The sequence below is a fragment of the Chenopodium album genome, chromosome 2 (genome assembly GCF_948465745.1).
Source record: "Chenopodium album chromosome 2, dcCheAlbu1.1, whole genome shotgun sequence".
Classification (NCBI taxonomy): domain Eukaryota; kingdom Viridiplantae; phylum Streptophyta; class Magnoliopsida; order Caryophyllales; family Amaranthaceae; genus Chenopodium; species Chenopodium album.
Window position 1 is genome coordinate 47,661,038 of NC_137835.1, and position 14,527 is coordinate 47,675,564.

Here is a 14,527-nt window from a genome sequence, read left to right on the forward strand (position 1 = left end):
ATGCGGCTTCCTGACATAACCTGTGGGACACCAAGTTGCCTTATCTGGTGGATCCTCCTTGACTTGGGATGGGGGATCTTCAATGCTACGCACTAAAAACCCTTCTTTGATCGAATGTTGCTTCAACTTGTCATTACGTTCAATACTTGCAACTCGATCTGGCGGAACTCTTACCGTAGGCTCGATTCGCACAACTAGCTCGATCGGTTCCACTTGTTCATCCTCGAAACCAAGACCAACATTGTAGAGTGCTCCTTCTATTGCATCGACATCCTTCTGCCATTTTTCTATCTCATCTGAAAAGGATGCAACACAAGATACCGCCTCCAAGGGATCTTTTTCAAGAGCTTGGGGCTTGTTAGAATAATTGACAACCGCGTTAACACTGAAACATTTCTCCTCAGTCATGGAGCTTTTGGGGTATTATTCAGATTAAAAACCACTTTATCGTCCCCTACTGATAGCGTTAACTTACCATTTCTAACATCTATGATTGCTCCTGCAGTGTTAAGGAATGGTCTACCCAGAATAATTGGGGTTTGCATATCCTCAGCCATATCAAGAACAACAAAATCTACAGGTATATAAAATTTACCTACTCTAACGGGGACATCCTCTAAAACACCTAGGGGGTATTTGAAGGAACGGTCGGCCATTTGTAGAGTTATATTGGTAGCTTTTAATTTACCCATTTTCAACTTAGAACACACAGATAATGGCATGACGCTAACACTAGCACCCAAATCACATAATGCATTATCAATCAGAAGATTACCAATATGACAAGGGATAGAAAAACTACCTGGATCTTTCAATTTAGGTGGAGACTTATTTTGAAGTACGGCACTACACTCTGCAGTGAAAGCTACTGTCTCTACCTCACTAATAGACCTTTTTCTTGTCAAAATTTCTTTCATAAATTTTGCATATGAGGGGATTTTTGTGATCAATTCAGTAAAGGGAACTGTTACCTTCAAATCCTTAACCACCTCTAGGAACTTACCAAACTGCTTATCCAAGTTTGTCTTCAATTGACGATTGGGGAAAGGAAGTTTGATAATTGGCTTTTGAACATTCTTCTCTTTGTCTGAAGTAGCCACCTTCTCTGGAGTTTTACCCTGCAATGTAGAATTAGATGTGTTAGTATTATCCTCTAGCCCTGCAGGGCTAGCAACTACATTGTTTGGTCTAATGGAATCAAGATTAGCATTATTCAATAAAATAGGTTCATCAACTCTGGGCATAGAGGGCCCTTCATAGTTTGAACCACTCCTTAGAGTAATTGCAAATGCTTGATCCGTAGGCCTAGTCGGCTGTGCCGGCAAGGCTCCCTGTTGGCGTGCTTGTAGAGTAGCGGAGAGTTGCGCAATTTGATTATCTACAATTTTATTATGCGCTAAAATTTGATCAATTGTGGCATCTCTGCTCTCCATGTGCTTTTGCATATTGACCAACATTGATCTAATTTCCCCCAAAGAAGGGTCGGAAGGTGAGGGGAGTTGTTGTGGTTGATTCTTCTGGCTAGCATTTGGGTGATAATACTTCTGCTGTTGTTGCTGTTGCACCTGTGGTTCTTGTGGTGGTGGATTTTGAACGTTAGTGCTCCGGTAGGAAAGGTATGGATGATTCCGATACCTAGGATTGTAAGTGTTGGAGTATGGGTTATTCTGCCTATAAGCTTGAAAGGCATTAACTTGCTCCACGGAACTCCTGCAATCCTGCTCCCAATGACCTACAATACCACAATTTTCACAGAAAGCCTCATTAGAATTATTATTAATCGCAGAAACATTAGCTACATTAGCAGTGCTCAGATTATCTAATTTTTGACAAATAGAGGTCAGTTGAGCTTGCAAAAAGGATACAGAGTCGACACTATGTTTCCCCTTGTTAGCAAATCCTCTGAGATTCCCATATTGGGAATTGTGTATCGCCATATCTTCAATAACCTGACCTGCATCATCAACATTAAGATTCATAAATCTCCCACTAGCTGCAGAGTCTAATATTATTCTGGAGGAATTTCCAATGCCGTTATAAAAGGCTTGGATTAACTGCCATTGTGCTAAATTGTGGTGAGGGCATTCTCTTTGTAAGTCCTTAAACCTCTCCCAAGCCTCATATAAAGACTCATCGGCTTCCTGGGCAAAGTTCTGAATCGCACTTCGTAGTACTGCTGTTCTCTCTGCAGGATAATACTTGTTATAAAAATTCAAAACAAGAGTTTCCCAGTCAGTAATACCAAGTGTAGTTCTATTCAAACCATTAAACCACAATTTAGCTTTTCCAGTTAAAGAAAAGGGAAATAGAATCTCCCTGATTTGGTCTTGAGTGACCCCGGCTTGCCTTATGGTGTTGCAATATTGACAATAGTCGGCAATGTGAAGATTCGGGTCTTCACCATTGGCTCCATTGAATTGCTTCCTCTCTATCATCGTTATAAATTGGGGTTTGATTTCGAATTGAACCCCATCAAGAGCCGGAGTAGGGGTGAGATGTGGAAAATCCGTGAGCTTTGGTTGTGAATAATCACTAAGCTTCTTTGGAACCGCCATCTCTGATTCTGTGTTTGATGATACCTCTAAATCGCTAGAATCAGTTGGAGGATCGCGGTGATTATTGTTAGTATCACCAGAATCCGCCAGAATTTGCTTGTAGAAGTTTTTCTGTCTATAGAAGGAACGTTCGATCTCAGGATCGAATGAGATATAACCTGATCTGGAACACCTAGGCATAAACAAAAACTAGAAGCAAATATGAGATTTGTCTCAGAGAACTAACGCTCTCTGAGACAAGAGGGAAATAATCTAGACTACAAAAACAATCAGAAATAAAAATAAAACCGTTTTCCCCGGCAACGGCGCCAAATTTTGACTAGGTAAAGTCGTATCCCCTAATCAAAAATAATTACCTAAATCTCTAACTAAAGTAGATAGGGAAGTAGGGTCGATCTCCACAGGGAAACAAGTCTTTTTACTCCTAATTAAATATTATAATCTAAATTATTTAAGTAACCAATATTTATGAATGAATAAGAAACTAAACTAAAAAGAATAGGAATAGGGAGAAAATAATATATAAAAGGATCTAGGGCATAGGTTCACCAATAAATAATATTCCGGGGTAAAATAGGGTAATCAATCATTGACATTGCATAAATAACATGATTAACAGGCTCTCGCAATTTATTAATCAACATAGATCTAACAGGCTCTCGCAATTTACTAGATCTAAGTTCTTATTGAAAATAGCCTTTAATATCAAATTAACATCTGCTCGATTCATCAATTTAATATTGCTATACTTTTACAAGCCGCAATTGTAAAACATTAAAACAATCCAATAAGAAATTATCATGCAATACCAACAATCAATAATAGTCAATCATCAATGCATCAATTAACCAGATTGTAAAGGGCTCTCGCTACTTATTACAATCACACAATTAATTTATCGGTATTAAATCTCATCTCTCGAATCTTGACTTAACCATTTATAAATTAATTTGCCTATTGAAACTAGACCTAAACATTAATTCTCATCTCTCGATTCTTGAATCAATATTGTCAAACTCATGCATAAAAGAGAGGCCTAATCTAGTCACAGAGCATTAAATCAATCAATAGGAAATTAATCTAGCATTGATAATCATCAACAATAATTTACCACTTCATATTATTTATTAGATCCCCAAGAACCCTAGAAATTAAACTACTCACACATTATTAAATATAAACTAAGCAAAGCAATAAAATAAATCATGATCAAAGGAATAAAATAAATAACTAAGATTAAGGGAAAAGAAATCGTTACCAAAATAAATCTGAAATTAATCAAAGAAATAATAACAAAGGTTTAGAGAGAGAGTTTTAGAGAAAGAAGTCTAAGTAGAGAGAGAAAAACTAAGAGAAAGGATTAAGAGAAGAAGAAGTAGAAGTAGGAGGATCTAATTAATCCGTACAAAAACGTATTTAAACTAAACTAAAAACAACTCCTAATTAGAAACTAATTGCTCGTCAAAAAACACTTCTCCAGAAACACGCGCCCGATCGGGCGCGCCTTAGTGCTCCTTCTAAGTTGCCGCGCCCGATCGAGCTAGCAGCTCACCCGATCGGGCACGCCTTCCCTTGATGGCACTCCCACGCATCGGCCCGATCGGGCGATTGCTTGCCCGATCGGGCCCGGTCTTTATCTTCAAGGCTTTGGACTTCGATTGGGCTAGATTTCTCGGCCCAATCCATATTTCCTCTCGGGTCTCGAATACATGGTCCAATTGCCTCGCGATCCAAATAACCGAGCCCTTAATCACCGGCTCGATGGCTCTAACCGGCCTTGGGCTCCATAAGTGGTCGTGTTCTTCCAATGCTCGTAGTCGCTTCATAAAAATCCCGGGAAAATGCTCCAAAGGTGCAATTCCCTGCAAAACTCAACCAAAACTACGAAAACACTAGAAAACACATATTAGTAATAAAAGTGGCCCTAAAGGGCCAAAAACACTATTAATTATGACCAAGGGACGGGGGTAAAACACTATATAAAATAGACATATCATAAACATCCCTAGCAAACCAAACATAGAAATCCCAAGCATCATCAATTGACAATGCTCTAAATTCACCATTATGCACGCATTCAACTTCATCCCTAGTTTGCTCATTCAAACCAAAATAACAAATCTCACAAGCCTCCCAAAGACTACAACAATTATAGTCAAGAAATCCCTCTAGTCTATTAAAATATTCACAAAAAGGCTCATTGTCAAATTGAGGAAATGAGAGACATGCCATTTTTTTACAATGCAAACAAAAAGAAATAAAAGAAAAGTATACACAAAGACCTAGACTCAAGCAATCAAAAACGCTCAAACATAGACACCGTTCCCCGGCAACGGCGCCATTTTGACGAGTGGAAAACTAGGTCGTTATCTAATCATCCCTCGGTCAAACTAAATTTATAAACACTTAACAAACCTAAATACGAGTATAGAGGCAAGTCAAGGGTCGAACCCAAAGGAACGGTAATGTTCAAGCACTTTCAATTATGCGCCTAAGCTAGGTCGAAGACGAAGGTAAGAGAGAATACTAACAACTAACAAAACAAGTAACCAAGGAAATAAAACACTAGGAACGGGGATCAACAAGTAATCATGTCAATTGCAACAACATGGGAAGAGCATGCCAATCAAAGGTTGTGAGGACTAATGATAAGAGCAATCAATAGGAATCAAAGAGCTATCTCCTAATTGTTAAGCTAGGGTTCACTATGAATAACAAACTAAGAGAATCACAATCAAAACCAATTGATAATTGCAATTCCTAAATCAATTGTTCATGTCATTAGCAATTACAATGCAATCTAGCATAATTCTCAAGGCCAAATTGAATTACAAACATGCAAACCTTCACTAATCACTTTAATCTCAACAATCAATCAACACAATCCCCAAATTAATCACAATTAATCAATCATACAAGTTTCACCCAATTCCTAGCCAAACAACTATTCAAGAATCATCATCTATCAACTAACAACTATGGAAATCAAGAATCAACAAAATACCAAGAACAATTACACTAATCAAGCATCAAACATCAAAATTAAACCAAACAAACATGAAATTAAACAAAGAAATAAGGTGAGATAGAGTTAAGAATGATCATTGATAATAGAGAGAAGATCTTAAACACAATTGTCACACTTGCATCTTCAATCTCTCAATCACCATTGAAATTCCTCACTTTCTCTCTCTAAAACTACTCCTAATCTAGCTTAATCTAGAGAGAGAAGCTCTCAACCTAAGAGAGAGAAAACTATTCTAAAACTAAAGAAAATACATGAATGAAGAATAAAGGAAACCAAAAACTATATAAACAAAAGGAGAAAAGAAGCTTAAAATCGTAAAAGACCCAGAAACCCGCGCCCGCGGAGAAATCGGCCGCGCCCGCGGCGGGGAACGGACATCCCGATAGCCGCGCCCGCGGGGCCAAGGCCCGCGCCCTCGGGGAGCCCTCAGGACAACCGCGGGTGCTTACTGCCCAAATAAGGCAGTTTTGGAGCTGCAGCAACCCCGCGCCCGCGGGTACTGTAGCCTGCGCCCGCGCCAGTTTTCCAAGCCAACTTTTGAAGGATGTAACTTCCGATCTAAGAATTGTATGAAGGCGTGCGACCTATCATTGGAAAGCTATTCAAGTCTAGTTTCTAACCCAACTTGAATCACCCTAATCCGATCTGTAGAACTTGAGATATGACTAAAACAATGCACAAAGGTTCTATTTGATACTTTGCAATTCTTCGTTTTCCTTTGTTTCAAACTCAAATTCAATTCCGAAAAGTGCATATTGATCCTAGTGGGTGCTATTTTCAATTCCCATGGATATAGACCGCGACGTACCTACAAAACAAGACAAAGAAATGGAGAATCAAGAGAAATAGCCGAGAAATGTATAAAATGATAAGAAAGCCATTAAAAGCATGCATTTCTCTAAACAAACACAAAAACACGCGAATCGAGCATTATTCTCTAAAAACACGACATAAACGAATACAAAGGAGCATAGAAATATAAAGAAAACATAGCCTAAAGGTGCCATAAATGGCACGGATCAATACTCATTGTTAATTATTTGACTCAAACTCTATTCAACATGTAGAGATGGAAGAAGGTAGGAAGAATGAAGGTTGTGATGTGAAGAAAGATGATGTAGATAATGGAAAGATGATGTATATGGAGAGATATGAAAAGATTAGGAATAGAATGTACCCCCAACTCAAATGACGGGAAAAAAAATAAAAAAAAAAAACCGACTCATGCATGAACCTAAGATATGGTCATGGTGACATATACAAAATGTGTGCTAAGACTAGTGAGTGTAGGTGACATGTTAAGACTTGTGTAAGACCATGTGACTAGACTATGTGACTAGACTCAATTAAGGACTTAACGAGGTATTATTATTAATAAAAATTAATCGAATTGATTAGCAAACTGTTCAATTAAACACAAAGTGATGACTCGAGCAAAATACCAAACTGTCGCCAAAGCAACAGGTTTGGCGCCGCACTTTGTAGTGTAGCGCCAGACGAAAGAGTTGTCGCCAGGCGCTGCACTACACATTGTGGCGCTGCAGTCCAAATCTTGGCGCCATTGCTGAACGTTGATCTGGGACTGCTTTCGGTATTATTACTCTATAGGGTATGCCTAAAGTCGTACTAGGTCAATTCTGATTAAATATTTAATTACTCAAAATTAATTAATTAATTAATTAAGAAAAGTCTTTTTAGTCATTAAGCAGTTTATTTAATCTTAACACAAGTCAAACAAACGGTTAAGGAAAACACAGAGTATGCACAACAAATAATGCACAATTAGTCAAGTACGCACAATATGATGATATGAGTTTGCAACTCAACCATGGCTCTAGTTCTCTAAAGTTTGGGATATGGGTTAGTCAAAGAGGGTCCATGGTTAATTGTCCAGATGCACCGCGCGGAAGCCTAACCTTGAAGGGTTATGGCGAGTGGATGGGACACCGCGAGTTAAAAACTCGCTTCCACGGTTTAGTGAATTCAACATTCTCGGATGTACCCTTTGTTGCACAAAGCGTTCAATCAGGTAGATGGAGCATGAATTTCTAGAGGGTTATGTCCATATGTAGATTGGTCAAAATTGGTCAAAATTAGAACGCATATTTCTGGCTCGGTATTAGAAGAATTTGGCGCCAGCAAACAGAAGTCAGTGCCGCGATTTGGCTTTTGCGCCTGGCGACAGAAGCTGGCGCCAGAGTCAAATCCTCGGCGCTAGACTCTGTTTTCTTACGCTAGTTCCTACATGCCTCATCAGCTTTCTGTGCTCAATAAAATTTTCCAGTTTCGCGCAGCATTATTTGGATCCTAGTTGTGAAAGATATTCCTCAAATTTCCAACGTGTAAAAATCCTATGTTTTTAACTCATCTTTTTTATGCAGATGACAATAATGTTAATCAAAATTACGCACATAAAATACTTAGAACTTTTCGAGTCTCATCCACTCATTCTAAATAATTGCCAAAATAAATTTTAGGAATTAAAATAGAAATCCTCCCCAGTGGAGTCGCCAAAAACTGTAGGGAATATTTCAAGCATTATCCCTAGCTTGAACCCCACTGTGATCATACACTAAAGTACGGTGGCGTCCAAAGGGAAAGAAGATAGAGCAAAAGAGTCGCCAACAAGTTTTAGGAATTTGAAAACCGTTCACAGGGTGAAGGTTACACCCCTTAACGATCCAATTGATCGTCAATTCCAATAGGTCTGGAACCATGACTGGTAGTTCGGGGATGAAGGTACAAATCCAACCTAAAAGAGATTGAACCTGTCCTAATTATAGGTCTCTACTTTATTCTGATCGTATTCATGTGCGCTTTTGACTAACATGCAATCAATAGATTAACCCTAAAACCTGTTTATCTATGTTGGTTGAATATTAATGCACAAATAAAACTATTATTGGCGATCACTTGAATTATAATCAAATTAACCCTAAAAAGATATTAAATATCTTATTAAGAGTGATTACAAGTACCAATTCTCTTTAAACATGCATAAAAGGCGTGATCAAGCAATAACAATAAAAATCAAGCAACATAATAAATCAAAATAATAATCATCATAATAATAATCATCACAATAATAATAATTAAAATAATCCTGATTAAAATAATCATGTCAAAGCATAATATTAATAACAAGATCCTAGGCATGATACTAACAAGATTAATAACAAACCCTAGCATGTCACTAAACAATAAAAATCAAAACTTTAACCCTAACATGATACTAACATGCTATTAGGAAAGAAAATAGGAAGCATCATAGAAATCATAATTGTCATATTTGATATTAGAAATTATAGTTATTACCCTAAGCATGATACTAGGAATCATAATAACAACCTAGACATGATTTCTATATCATAATATCAAGAAATCAATTACAGCACTTACTTGGATGCCTCGTATCTCTTTCTAATAACAAAATACACGCGTTAGTAACTACAAGGAAAATATAAAATCAAACAATTAAATTAAATAATTGAAATAGAGATTTGAGACCAAACCCTCAGAAAGTAAAACCTTCCACATCTAGGGCGAAGGCAACTTCGAACTTGGCTAGGTGTTTCTAGATCTCGTGAATGCGGAATTTTGTATGCAAAAACTAGTTTAGAAAAGAGAGAGATAATCAAGAGAATCTTGATGAGAGAGAATAAGCTTTAGCTTAGAGAGAGAAGAGAATTAGAGAGTTGTTGATTTTTATGAGTATTGATGGAAATTGATGATATTTGATGATTAGAGAGAAATTGATGGAAATTAGAGAGAAGAGAATTAGAGAGTTGTTGATTTTTAAGAGGCTATTTATAGAGAAAATTAGCCGGATGGATAGAAAAACGAATCAGAGTTTCGAAGAGAATAAAACGACTTAGCGCCAAACGCCAGACATTAGCGCCAGACGCCAAGCCTGTCGTCGGGCGCTAGAAACAGTTTTCACGCGTTTTCTTAATTTTGATAAAATTTAGCCGTATAGGAGGGTAAAATCGTATTTTCCTTAAAAACACTTCTTTTATTCAGATAAAAATTCTAAAAAGTCAACCAAAGTCAATTTATCAATGGTAATTAAATTAAAAATGAAAAGAACCTTCTAGAAGAATCTAGAAGACTAAAATCAATTCTAATTGCATTAGGAATGACAAATCAATATTAGGCCCTCCTCTATATCATTAGGCCACATTTAAATATCAAACCGAGCCCAGTTTAGTAATTTAGCCATAACTTCCTCATTATTCATCGGAATTGGGCTTATAATATATCGTTGGAAAGCTCTTTTCGAACCTGGCCCAACTATTCTATTATTTGACCCCAGAAAGCTCTTTTCGAACCTGGCCCAACTATTCTATTATTTGACCCTGGAAAGCTCTTTTCGAACCTGGCCCAACTATTCTATTATTTGACCCTTGCTATGGACCAAACCAAACTAGATTGGCTGTTTTCTTAAAATAGTTTTTCAAAAAACAAAGAGAAAGAAAAGAATTAAAAACTAACCGCAACACTAGACTTTCCACACTTTTACCTCGATCGATTATGATTCGACGTGAAACGTACTCATCACCGGGTTTGGTTTTAGGGAGACACATTTGGGTGTCTACAGGTGGAGAATTGGCTCCAATATCCACCACAGGCAGCGGCTACTGCAGCAGTAGCAGGGCCTGCGAGGCAGCGGCTGCAGCAGTTAAACAACCTTTCACAGTTTGCAGCCATCCCTACAATTTGGTCTTTATCATATGTAGTGCAACATGTAGGGCAGCGTCCCTCCGACTCATCTTTCTAGGCCATATCCATTATGTGATGCCAACACCACACACAAATCTGCACAAAAGCACAATGAAATTAATAGAGTTCACCACACACATAGTTCACCGCTGCCATTTGGTGTCCAAAATGAACAAACCTCCCTTCAGTGGAACTTGGCTGAAGTCAATAAGTAGTAGCCAATTAAAACGGAACATCATAAGCATTATTATAATATTTTTCTAGATGTTATTATTGAAGTTTTATAACTCATCAAGACACAAAATTGATGCTAAGCTTTTGAAATCTAGGAATTAGATCTTGCCATAATCCACATGTTATACAGACGCAAGAAAGATTAACAAAATCAACAAAAATAAGAAAACAGATTTCCTATGTTCGAAGGGGCTTGCGAGGCAGCAGCAGCAGCAATATGGCTACGAGGCATGTCTTCGCAGAGCATGTATGATACTAACTCCCACTAACTCATAAAAATCACATACCAGATTCAAGTATACGCAAATTGTAAGCTAAAAGATGTCACAACTACCTCCCCCCAATCTCTTTTAGTTTGGTTGGATGAGAAAGACATGAGACTATACTAATCCTTCCAAACAACAAAAAGTTTAAAATAGTTGAGGCAAACACTTGGCCACTTAACGATATCCAACATAGTAATTAAGTTTGGGTAACATAATCTATATGGTTGTTCAAGATGCATCAGATATAACCACATATGATAGTAAACATTCGATAGTCAAAATAGAGCTATATCGGTCAGATGATCGAATGTGATAGTTAACTTGAATCAATCAAGATGCATAAGATATAGCCACATGTGATAGTTAACTTGAATCACTGTGATGATCGAATGCAGCATATTTCAAAACAGAAAAAAATAGTGCTGTAGTGATTCGGTCTTAATCACTATATTTTGATTTATTCATGAAAAAGAGTATTAAATTTCTCAGAAATTCAGTCCATGGAGACTGAACAAACTAAACTAATCTGGTAGAAAGTACCTGACAAGAACTAGCTTCAAGACTCCTATTTTAAGATAGAGAATGTTGCTGATCACCAGTGCTTCTAAATCGATTCATCTAGCTCATTTCTGGAAAAGAAAATATAATCAAGAACATGGAACCTAGAAAAGCAAGGACAGTAGCTCAATAAAGAGAAAATTCTAAGCGCAGACCATAGTAGGATTTTAAAAAAAACAAAGCGTAGAAACCAAATGATATATCAAGGAGCAAAGTAAGAAGATGCCTTGCGACATTACGGATACGGCTCAAAACATACTAAACCTTCCAGAGCTCTCTCTTGTTACGAAGCCTCTACTCTCCTACAAGCTTCAACTCAACATCCAATCGCTCCTTGTCGTAAAGAAATGTGGCTTCTTAAATGTCTTCCCATCTATACACCATTCATTCACATAATCATCACTAAGATCATCCAATTCAACCAAATATAAAAAATTCTCCCTAAAATCTCAAATTTATCATGCATTTTGATAATTTCACAAAACTCACTATTGTTTCTAACCTAATTATCAGAACAAACCAAACTAATTAACCCAACAGAAAGCTATCAATTTGCAGCATTTCACATACAAAAACAGATCATTACTCAAACATGATAAACCCTAAATTTCCATATGAAGTAAAATGTACAAGCTTTATGACAATAACGATTCAAAATATAAAATCACAAACCCAAATTATCAAACAATCAATTAAAAATTTACCAGTTGATTTCTAATCTTAAAATTAACTAATCCTAGAAAAAAAAAAAGATAATGCCCAACACATAGATCGAAATTAATGATTAAAAATACAAACAACAGTAGAAATTGAACAATTAATTCATCATAGTAACCATCAAAATGTCATAATTTCATCGCTTTCAAAGCCAAACTAAACACCAAATTCATAATAATCCAACGACATTAACTTACAAAAATGGAATACATCAAAATTGAAAGCCCTAAATTAAGAGCAAGTAAACCCCCAAATCTAACATACACTAATAATAAAAAACAGTCAACCATAACCCTAAACTCTAAATCTGACAAAATCTAATAATTAAACGAATTACCACTGAAATAAGCACATAAATTAGCAACATAAAGCAAAAATGTGTAAAATTTAAAAAATTCAGATCTAGAAATTACCTATCTTCCTGTTCTTCCCTGCCTTTACCTTGTACCTGAACCTTGGCTTTGAGAAGAAAAGTGATGATTAAAACGCAGTGATGAAAAGGAGATCGAAGGAAAGGGAAATCGGCGGTGGTCGGTGGTGGCTTCGATTGCATGTGACTACGATTTTGAGGAGAGAGAAGGCAAGAGTGAGGATCAGTCACCGCCGTTGAAGTATCGGTTTTCAAGGTGGTGGTGGCTGCAGTGGGAAGCTGTCGTGGAGAGGGAGAGGACAGAGAGCAAGGGAGAGGAGAGAGGAGAGGATCGGAATAAGGGCTACTCGTATAAGGCAAAGCTGGTGTTTTTTTTTTAAGAATTCCCACCGGTTTGAACCGATGGCATTTATCTAATTTTGCACCGGTTTGGTTTGAAATGGTGCCATTTCTATTATACTAAAACCCGCCTAATTTTTTTTCCCAACGGTTTTAAAGAATCGGTGCCAATAACTCGGTGCCAAAATGAATTTTTCTACTAGTGATAGCATCTAAAGTAGGCATTTGCATTCTTCTGGTCATCTTTTCAAGAGATGGTTCCTTGCTCAGGCGGCACCCAAATAGTATATCCCTTTCCCAGGGGTCGCTTCTTTATAAAGCCTTCAATGCCCTTTAGCATTATCCGCCTGTCTTTAGCGGAGATGTGGATGTTAAAGGAATCATCCTTTGCCTCCCATTTTTTCCTCTCCTCAGCTTCAATATCCTCAAGCAGGGAAAGAGGGGCATCACTATCATCCTCAGAGCTAGACCCTAAGGCGGAGCTTTCACCGTCTCCCTCTTCGCTGGCTGACCCGATGCAGACTCTTCCCCGTCTCTGTCTACAGGGCCAGCTTTATCAAGGTTCATCTGGGAGACGGTTCCCTCACCGTCTCTACCCTTATCGTATAATATAGTGTCACTAGGGGTTATAGGAATCCCAGACGGGGAATATTCCCCTGAGCTTTCATTGCTCCCATACCCCTCAACCGGGGTTATCTCATTGGACGGCACTTCCAAAGTACCGTCTCTTTGACGTCGTCTGGTGGTTGTCTGTTTAGTTCTAGACATCGTGTCCTGGACAGACACATAGATGGTCGGTTGAGGAGTAAAAAATTGCTCCATGCACCCAGAGCCGGCACTCCTTGTCTTAGACTCAATCGTCCCAGGTGACTAGCTGACTACTGACCTAGGCCGTGCCGTGTGTGTTGGTGATGAGTCCATTTATTGAATGAATTGAAACAAATGTAAATGAGTTGAAGGGGTAGAGGCGGTGCCTTACGTTTGTCTCTAAAAGGGGGGCAAACGGTGATGAACGATTGAGATTGCTGCCAAAGCTGACCTTGCTTGCTTGGGGTACAGACAGTTGAGAACCGGCTAAGGCAGGCGGAAAATTAGCAGAGTTTGTGTTCACACACACACAGAAGGCAGACTCTCTCTCTCTCTCTCTCTATCTCTCTCTCTCTCTCTCTCTAAAACTTTGCAATTTCTCTCTCTAGAATATTTTGGAAACGTCCAAAATGAGAGGGGTAAAATGCGTATTTATAGAGGGGTAAAAGCGAGGGCAATTTGTAATTTTCTCCGAAATGTGAAAAGTTAAATTTTCATAGTAAAAAAACCTTTATTACTATCTCCCGTGGCTGAGTGACATGTGTCATAGTGCTCCACGTCACATCTGTGAGGGGCAAATGTTTTGGGTAAAATTACTCATGTCACGTGGGCCAATCATATCCTAACACGTGTCATACTCTAGTTGGTCCAAATTGAATCAATCTTCATTTGACACGTGTCATTCCTAGAACTTGGGAGAAAAAGGCGGCCTTTAAGGGCCCAAATCCCGAGAAAGTTGTAATTCGGCGCAGCCTAGTAGAATTAGGTCAGAGTGACCTAATCAGGGGCACGTTTTTCGATGACCCTATAAATAGGGAGATTCCCCAATTTTTGGGACATCTACAATTTATTACAGCATACCCTGAAGCACCTGATCTCGGAATCCGAAAAGATGTCATCTCTTTTTCTACACTTTCTCCGGTTCATACTCAAG

At 38.1% G+C, this 14,527-nt stretch overlaps 1 non-coding gene across 1 annotated transcript; it reads left to right on the forward strand.

The window, feature by feature from the left end:
* Positions 1 to 2,067: 2,067 nt before the first annotated feature.
* Positions 2,068 to 2,174, forward strand: LOC145607230 (small nucleolar RNA R71). Its single transcript, XR_014105527.1, has one exon. It is a non-coding gene; the product is annotated as a small nucleolar RNA R71 (small nucleolar RNA).
* The last annotated feature ends 12,353 nt before the right edge of the window (positions 2,175 to 14,527 follow it).